Here is a 10,228-nt window from a genome sequence, read left to right on the forward strand (position 1 = left end):
TGGAGTTCACGTATTACACTTTCGTTTATTCGTCATAGAAAATGAGGCCTGAAATTTTGTCGGCCTTATTTTCTATTACGTCATTCACCCGCAGTTTACATAAATGATATTTTATATATTGAAACTCCATCTATCCATCCTCAACGAGGTATATTACGAGTACAAACTCAAAAAAATGACCAGCTCCCGGTTGTCTTGATAACTCATTTGCCGCACGAAGGATCGGTTTGAATCCCCCTCAAGGCTGACTTTTTCCCAGGTTTTCTTTTCGCAGCACACCCGCGATCATTAACGAGACCCTGCCAGGAGGGGGTCCCGTGTCGCTTGTCTGAATTTTAAAATGTCCCGTGTCGGTGTAGCCTCCCACGCAGTCGTTTTTAGGGTATTACCTCCTCCCCACAGAGGTAATACGATTTCCCTAAAAACGACTGCGTGGGAGTGTCGGTGTTTTGTCAGTGCTTCATGTCGCTGTCGGAAATTTAATGAAAATAGTTTGTCCTTGTCGGAATTTAAAGTTAGGAAAAACGGTGCGTGATGCGGAAAATAGATCGCGAGCCGATGTTCTTTATCACCTCAGACCGACACACGCTTACCTTGTGAAAAGGTCTGCTAATAATGCAAATCAACGGTAAAAAAGTATAGCGACAAAGGCTTCACCACTCGCGAGTCACGCCATCCTCTGGATCGCCCTTGCTCGATATTTTTATTGGTCAAACTTTCCCCTTGTTGGCCTTTACATCACACTAAAATTAGTGTAAAAACATATGAAATCACCGTTCTTTGTCGTTAATTCTCGGCCTTATTGTCACTGTCGGAGTTTTATCGAGAAAAGTTGTCTTTTGTCGCGAATCTATTTCATGCGCTGTCGCTACCTTTGGGCCATGTCGCTTGTCGGAATTTACCCTGGCAGGGCCTCATTAACTCCATGGCCGTTTCTATGGTGTTTCATCTTGTTGCAGAAGCTACCACCACACAGCATGTTGCTAGTATTGAGCATACAACCCGGGGGGGGGGGGGGGGGGTACTCCCAAAAAAATTGGATAGGGGTGTGCGGCCCGCTTCCCAAGTCCCTTACCCTATTTATGACCAAAATCAATAACCCTGTTTCAGAACTGCCTTATAATTACGCGGGATGCCCTGAAGGGGCATACCGTGTCTAAAAACGGGTCGATTTCTTTTTTACGCGGGATGCCCTGAAGGGGCATACCGTGTCTAAAAACGGGTCGATTTCTTTTTACGCGGGATGCCCTGAAGGGGCATACCGTGTCTAAAAACGGGTCGATTTCTTTTTTTTTTTTTTCTTTTTACGCGGGATGCCCTGAGGGGGCATACCGTGTCTAAAAACGGGACGATTTCTTTTTCTTCGTCGTAGCTACAAATCGGTACATTAATTTATTCATTAAACTCTCCCCTCTCCTACTCGGGATGTATTGTTCTGATTGTCTTCAACAACAGCAGGCCAATCAAAATCCATTCTTGTCGCTTATATCGCGAGGGAGGGGACCCACTCACCCCTACCTGTGTGACGTCAATGCATCATTTGATATATTTATTAAAGACGGATTAAGTCGCGCCATATTGTTTTAACATGTTCTGGACTCAAGTGTGCCGTTTTCAAAGGGAAATTTCACCATTTTGAAGCGGTAAATCGAAAGAATAACTTCTAAGAAGCACCCGACACGTAAAACGGTGGAAATTGGTGAGTTCTTAGCGAAGGAATCGTGCTTTGTTTGACAGTCTTAGACCACAACGCGATCGCAGACAGAAAAGAGGTCATTGAGAAGCTTACGTTATCGCAATGGAATTTCACAAATTCCCGTAGCCTCCCACGCAGACGTTCTTTATCTTAGGGGTTCGTCACGCGTTCCTGCCCTAAGAACGTCTGCGTGGGAGGCTAAAATTTCCGGTGATAGTCTGAGTCGCGTAACACAAAGGAACCAACGTAACGCGATCGTCGTGACTCAAACTATTCCATTAGGAAGGATTGTTTTATCAATCGGCGAAGCATACAGTTGGAATAAATGAATCAGCCTTAGCATCACGCGTAATGCCAGCATAGCAGGCATCTTGTTTTTTTTTTTTTTCTTCCTCGTAGCTATAAATCGGTACATTAATTTATTCATTAAACTCACCCCTCTTCTACTCGGGGTGTATTGTTCTGATTGTCTTCAACAGAAGCAGGCCAATCAAAATCCATTCTTGTCGCTTACATCGCGAGGGAGGGGACCCACTCACCCCTACCTGTGTGACGTCAATGCATCATTTGATATATTTATTAAAGACGGATTAACTCGCGCCATATTGTTTTAACATGTTCTGGACTCAAGTGTGCCGTTTTCAAAGGGAAATTTCACCATTTTGAAGCGGTAAATCGAAAGAATAACTTCTAAGAAGCACCCGACACGTAAAACGGTGGAAATTGGTGAGTTCTTAGTGAAGGAATCGTGCTTTGTTTGACAGTCTTAGACCACGACGCGAGACTGAAAAGAGGTCATTGAGAAGCTTACGTTATCGTAATGGAATTTGACAAATTTCCGCTGATAGTCTGAGTCGCGTAACACACGGAAAACAACGTAACGCGATCGTCGTGACTCAAACTATTCCATTAGCAAGGATAGTTTTATCAATCGGCGAAGCATACAGTTGGAATAAATGAATCGCTTTAATCGCGAGGGAGGGGACCCACTCAACCCTACCGGTGTGACGTCAACGCATCATTTGATATATTTATTAAGGACGGATTAAATTGTCGCGCCATATTGTTAACATGTTCTGGACTCAAGTGTGCCGTTTTCAAACGGAAATTTCACCATTTTGAAGCGGTGAATCGAAAGAATAACTTTTAAGAAGCACCCGCCATTTAAAACGGTGGAAATTGGTGAGTTCCTGGCGAAGGAATCGTGCTTTGTTTGACAGTCTTAGACCACGACGCGAGACTAAAATGAGGTCATTGAAAAGCTTACATTATCGTAATGGAATTTCACACATTTCCGGTAATAGTCTGAGTCGTGTAACACAAGGTAAATAACGTAACGCGATCGTCGTGACTCAAACTATTCCATTAGCAAGGATAGTTTTATCAATCGGCGAAGCATACAGTTGGAATAAATGAATCAGCCCCAGCATCACGCGTAATGCCAGTATAGCAGGCATCTTGTTTTTTTTTTTTTCTTTTTTTTTTTTTCTTCCTCGTAGCTTTAAATCGGTACATTAATTTATTCATTAAACTCACCCCTCTTCTACTCGGGGTGTATTGTTCTGATTGTCTTCAACAGAAGCAGGCCAATCAAAATCCATTCTTGTCGCTTACATCGCGAGGGAGGGGACCCACTCACCCCTACCTGTGTGACGTCAATGCATCATTTGATATATTTATTAAAGACGGATTAAGTCGCGCCATATTGTTTTAACATGTTCTGGACTCAAGTGTGCCGTTTTCAAAGGGAAATTTCACCATTTTGAAGCGGTAAATCGAAAGAATAACTTCTAAGAAGCACCCGACACGTAAAACGGTGGAAATTGATGAGTTCTTAGTGAAGGAATCGTGCTTTGTTTGACAGTCTTAGACCACGACGCGAGACTGAAAAGAGGTCATTGAGAAGCTTACGTTATCGTAATGGAATTTGACAAATTTCCGCTGATAGTCTGAGTCGTGTAACACACGGAAAACAACGTAACGCGATCGTCGTGACTCAAATTATTCCATTAGCAAGGATAGTTTTATCAATCGGCGAAGCATACAGTTGGAATAAATGAATCAGCCCCAGCATCTCGCGTAATGCCAGTATTCTCGGTTTTCACGTGACGTCACCAAATTCTAGAATTCAAAACTGGGAGGCCTACAAAATTTTTACCTTCATTCAAGGAAAGATTACCTAAAAATATGTCTGTTCACAATTTCTTAGCTCGATGTCGTGCTTCCTTTTGAAAATAGACCAGTTTCAATTTCCGAGTTTCCATCGTGCGTGACATAAGGAGGACGGCCGTGACATAGCTTTTCCGTATCTTAAAAATGACTCTTCGGGTGATTTTCAGCATTCTAAACAATTTAAGTTTGAAGAGAAATATTAATCTAAACATTCGAAAATTCGCAAGGGCAAACAAACCTCTTTTCTGGCAAAAGTGAACTCCAGATGTTTTTTCGTATTTCCGGCCGCCATGTTTGTGCCCCTCAGAGGGACACAAACATGGCGTCTCCATACTAAGCTCTATAAATTTATGTGGAACATTTTGTCAAATAACTTGAGTACGGAATGCCGCACAGACCTGAAACTTGGACAGATGCCTTATTTATTTATTCTCTATACCATGTCAATTTCTTGACTTCATTCATGGAATGGTTTTGATTTTTTTCTTCAATGGCGTGACAGTGAAAACCGAGAATAGCAGGCATCTTGTTCATTAAACTCTCCCCTCTCCTACTCGGGATGTAATGTTCTGATTGTCTTCAACAACAGCAGGCCAATCAACATCCATTCTTGTCGCTTTAATCGCGAGGGAGGGGACCCACTCAACCCTACCGGTGTGACGTCAACGCATCATTTGATATATTTATTAAGGACGGATTAAATTGTCGCGCCATATTGTTAACATGTTCTGGACTCAAGTGTGCCGTTTTCAAACGGAAATTTCACCATTTTGAAGCGGTCAATCGAAAGAATAACTTTTAAGAAGCACCCGACATTTAAAACGGTGGAAATTGGTGAGTTCCTGGCGAAGGAATCGTGCTTTGTTTGACAGTCTTAGACCACGACGCGAGACTAAAAAGAGGTCATTGAAAGCTTACATTATCGTAATGGAATTACACACATTTCCGGTAATAGTCTGAGTCGCGTAACACAAGGTAAATAACGTAACGCGATCGTCGTGACTCAAACTATTCCATTAGCAAGGATAGTTTTATCAATTGGCGAAGCATACAGTTGGAATAAATGAATCCAAACGGAAATTTCACCATTTTGAAGCGGTGAATCGAAAGAATACCTTCTAAGAAGCACCCGACATTTAAAACGGTGGAAATTGGTGAGTTCCTGGGGAAGGAATCGTGCTTTGTTTCACAGTCTTAGACCACGACGCGAGACTGAAAAGAGGTCATTGAGAAGGTTATGTTATCGTAATGGAATTTCAAAAATTTCCGGTGGAAGTCTGAGTCGCGTAACACAAGGGAAACAACGTAACGCGATCGTCGTGACTCAAACTATTCCATTAGCAAGGATAGATTTATCAATCGGCGAAGCACACAGTTGGAATAAATGAATCAGCCCCAGCATCACGCGTAATGCCAGTGTAGCAGGCATCTTGTTTTCTTTTTTTTTTTTTTTCTTCCTCGTAGCTACAAATCGGTACATTAATTTATTCATTAAACTCACCCCTCTCCTACTCGGGGTGTATTGTTCTGATTCTATTGTTCTGATTCTATTCCATTAGCAAGGATAGATTTATCAATCGGCGAAGCACACAGTTGGAATAAATGAATCAGCCCCAGCATCACGCGTAATGCCAGTGTAGCAGGCATCTTTAGCAAGGATAGATTTATCAATCGGCGAAGCACACAGTTGGAATAAATGAATCAGCCCCAGCATCACGCGTAATGCCAGTGTAGCAGGCATCTTGTTTTCTTTTTTTTTTTTTTTTCTTCCTCGTAGCTACAAATCGGTACATTAATTTATTCATTAAACTCACCCCTCTCCTACTCGGGGTGTATTGTTCTGATTGTCTTCAACAGAAGCAGGCCAATCAAAATCCATTCTTGTCGCTTATATCGCGAGGGAGGAGACCCACTCACCCCTACCTGTGTGACGTCAATGCATCATTTGATCTATTTATTAAAGACGGATTAACTCGCGCCATATTGATTTAACATGTTCTGGACTCAAGTGTGCCTCTTTCAAAGGGTAATTTCACCATTTTGAAGCGGTAAATCGAAAGAATAACTTCTAAGAAGCACCCGACACGTAAAACGGTGGAAATTGATGAGTTCTTAGTGAAGGAATCGTGCTTTGTTTGACAGTCTTAGACCACGACGCGAGACTGAAAAGAGGTCATTGAGAAGCTTACGTTATCGTAATGGAATTTGACAAATTTCCGCTGATAGTCTGAGTCGCGTAACACACGGAAAACAACGTAACGCGATCGTCGTGACTCAAACTATTCCATTAGCAAGGATAGTTTTATCAATCGGCGAAGCATACAGTTGGAATAAATGAATCAGCCCCAGCATCTCGCGTAATGCCAGTATAGCAGGCATCTTGTTATTTCCCTGGTCCAGACCAATGTTAAATGCGTGACAAGCCGTTGCAGCACGTACACAGTTGCCGTAAACATCATGATGAAGAAGTAGCTTCTTAAAAAACGAATTCAAGACTAGAGTACAAAAATCGATACCCTATTTATTACCAAAATGGTGGCAAAATGGCTAAAATCGATACCCTATTTATGACCAAAACGGCTGAAAAACCATACCCTTTGGCGCCGCACATACCTATATAGCCCATATTCAGGGTGTTGGCAGTTTCGTAGTAATCGAAAACAATGCCGATATAGCATTTCCCTCTCCCGTGACATGATAAATATTAAGTAGTTTTAAAAAAACCACTTCGAACGATGAACGTCAGATCTTGCCGAACTTGGGCAAGATGTGACGTTCATCATTGCAAGTGTTTTGAACTACTTTTAAAAGGTTTATCATGTCACTAGCGTGGGGAAAACAACAAACTGTTTGAGTCTAAGACGAGAACCCAACCCATGAACTTCGTTACCACTAGGGGAACTGGTCATAACAAGTTTGTTCGAAGAGGACCCTTTCATTCAGCCACTTATTTTAAAGTAAAAAGTACTACTTCAAAAGGCTGACATGTATAAAGGGATCAAAGGAACATCCGAAATAATGGTTCAGATTTGTTTCAGGTTTAACTAGTGTCGTTGGCTACAGATGACTAAACGAGACTGATAGCACGCAGTTTGAAAAAATTAGACCTGTCCAGTTATTTCAAGCTGCTTTCTTGCCGTCTTGGAAAAATCGCTTAAAACTGATAATGGTTTGTTATCGCTTTGAGAAAATCACTTGTTTGATATCTTGCGCTTGATGTTCTTGGGAAATTTTGTGCACGAGAAAGGTATTTAATAAGAATTTAATTTCAAGACAGTTTTGACCCAAAAGGTACGTACATTTATTAAATACCTAGGGCATATCCCCTAATGTGTCTAAACGTTCCCACTCCCACAGTCAAAATAACCATCAAATGCTGTTCCAACTTTAAAATCTGAGAAAAAACTCTAGCATGTGACCATGAAAGATGGGTTGAAACCTAACTTGTGACCATTCAAACGAAAGCTACTTAGCAGTACTTTCCTGTGGTGCTGTTTCTAATATTGTACAAGAAGGTTCTTAGTTTTGAGTTTGCGGATAAAATTCTAACGTGTGACCATTCAAACGAAAGGTGCTGAGCAGTACTTTCCTCTGGTGCTGATTATCATCCTGTGTAAGGTGGTATCAGTTTTGGAGTCTGACCATTCAAAAGACTAGGAAGTTTTCATGATGTTGTCTAGTTTGTTGACACACATTTCACAGACGAAACTCCGAGAAGTTATCTTCTTTTTTTGAAAGTGAAAACGTTTTTAAACACTGCAGGTTTTGTGACCTTTCCATACACTGAATTTATTTATTTATTTTTTTATTTCAAAACAACGACAGCAGTTTATCAGATGGTGCAATGTTACAACGATGACTTCCATTTAGGAAAAATTCCACTACAGAAATGCAACATGTACTGTAAATTCATGAAATTAACGCACATTAGGCAGACTGTAGAGCTTAACAAAACAATATAGATTTTTTAGAACATTCTTATTTTGTATTAAAGAAAACATAAATGCATTACTGTTCATTTTTTAGCATGGACTAGGGATTGGTGGAAAAGAGGACTAAAGTGATGACGTCACAAAAACTAAATTTATGAAATTATAGGATTTGCAGAGATATTCTGAAAGAGCATGATGAAAAATGACTACTTACCAAAAATCAGTACCTTAGGCATTTTTCATCACGCTCTTTCCCCAAAATCCTTATAAATCCCATAATTCAATAATTCAAATATCTGCGACGTCACACTGTAGACCTTGTTTTGTTTCATAAGTCACCATGTCCCCCATCTGAGACATCAGAACATTTTAAACTAGTGTACCAGAATAAATAACATTGGCCAGCAATGCTGCCTAGGAGCTTCTCATTTAGCTATAATCCAGGGGCACCCAACGGATCGTTTCGGTAAAGTATCTGTTCGGAAGGCCCTTAATCCTCTACACTTTTCGAAAGGGAAGTTTCACCTCCAAATTTCGTGGTATGGGAAGTTTAAGGCCTGGTGTTTTCGGATTGATAAAAATGTCGTTTCGGGTAGCGAAATAAGGTCAGCTAAGATTTTCGGAAAGGAAATAAGACCTAAGGTTTTCGGGAAATGGACAAACGATGACCTAGTAATTTCGAAGACTCAAGTTCCCCTAGAATGACCGAACAGATAAAAATATTATAGCGCGGCCTAAAATGAACCTACAGAGCTTTAAAGGCACTCTAGATAGCCTGAAATAGCGTTTTAAAGGATCTGAAAGAAAACTTTCGTTGGGTGCCCCTGATAATCTGCCGTTGAGAATTCCAGAAACTGATCTGTGTCCAATGGAATGGCTTTTTTTCCATTCGTTCCAAATTTGCAATCTTATTGGTAGAGAGTGGTGGTGCGATGATGATCCAAGAAGAGAACGTAGTGAAAATTGAAATAATTTTGTGCAAATGGAACATTAATTCCCATTCCATCTGGTTGGATCGGAGAAAGTGAAGTACAACCAAAGTTATAATCGATCAAATATTTTTGCTCGCGCGTGATTGGTCTAAACGCCTCACGTGACCAAATATACCCCAGCTAAAACTGGGGAATATCCGATGATATTCCCCAATTTCAAAAACTTCAAGGCGCGTCTTGTTTACAATTCAAGTTAATGTCAAGATGGGGGAACGGTTTGCTTTTGTGACAGAAGGAAAGATAAACCTGGTCGATAAAGCAGTATCAGAAAACAACATATGCTCTTAACGTTTTTGACGGTAAACTGTTCTTAATCAAATACTCAAGCTCGTTGCTACATGTTGCGAGAAATATTTGAAGGATAATAACCACAATAGCCCCCATTTGGCTTTAAAAATATGCTCAGATATTTGTCCTTGGACATAATCTGCTCCTCGAAGCTCACAGTTTTGCTCGAGCTTCGCTCTCGGAAAACTGTTTGCTTCTCGGAACAGATAATGTCCGCGGACAAATATCTGAGCATATTTTCGCGCCAAAGGGAGGCTATTGTTTATGTATTCCTTTTGCCCCAGAAAAGTGCCATTAATACTATTTTTGATCTGCGCATTCCATAATGCATTTCAACCGGTTGAACTGAAAATTTTGGCCAAATGGAAGGTGCCCCTTTGCCAACAATAGTTTCTGCAAGCCAGTACTGGTCGAGACTGGTATGGTGGATGGATTTATCATGGATGTATTTGAATATTCCCTCAAAATTTTGTACATGGACATTCATATAGAATCTCTTAGTTTCCTATGCGCAAACTCTTTCTTTGTTCATTTCCACACAGCCTTACAATTAATTTATTTTGTTCTTCAAAAAGTCATTAATAATTCATAAGCCCATTGACCTATCAAATGGTCGATAAAACATCACGTGCAGTGGTTGTAAAACCCGATAAAACCTCCACGTTATTAGTATGCGGTGTTTAACGTTTTTCTCGTATGCTAATTTCCAACGTTCACAAAAGCATCATTGTTATGAACTCTCTTGACACACGCTTTTCCAGGAATGTTTTTGAAGCCGTTCAAAAAACTTGCAGCACGTGATTTATCGGGTCTATAAAAACCACTCGGTGGCACCTCGCGGTTTTAAATCCCGATAAAACACTGCTGCTCGTGTTTTAAACATTATATAACCTGCAACTTATATATGATTAGGTGCCTACTGTATTTGCAGTTGCAATCAATGGCTGGAAAAGTCTATGTTGTCACAGGTTATTGTATCACTCAGTCATTTAGTCACACAACACTATAATATTATTATAAATTTTATCATTGCACAATTTATGGTCAGCATGACAATTTTAAAATAATATTGGATTTAGTTGAAACACATGTTCATAAATGATTCTGCCAAACTGAATTTAGCAAAAATAACTAAATGATAAAAGAAA

General features: G+C 40.4%; 1 long non-coding RNA gene across 1 annotated transcript; it reads left to right on the forward strand.

The window, feature by feature from the left end:
• The first annotated feature begins 7,645 nt into the window (after positions 1-7,645).
• On the forward strand, positions 7,646-10,138 carry LOC146466799 (uncharacterized). The gene is made up of 2 exons (XR_014867894.1): positions 7,646-8,829; positions 9,335-10,138. It is a non-coding gene; the product is annotated as an uncharacterized LOC146466799 (long non-coding RNA).
• Positions 10,139-10,228: the final 90 nt, after the last annotated feature.

This window comes from Pavona decussata, unplaced genomic scaffold (assembly GCF_977016875.1).
Source record: "Pavona decussata unplaced genomic scaffold, jaPavDecu1.1 SCAFFOLD_140, whole genome shotgun sequence".
NCBI classification, from domain to species: domain Eukaryota; kingdom Metazoa; phylum Cnidaria; class Anthozoa; order Scleractinia; family Agariciidae; genus Pavona; species Pavona decussata.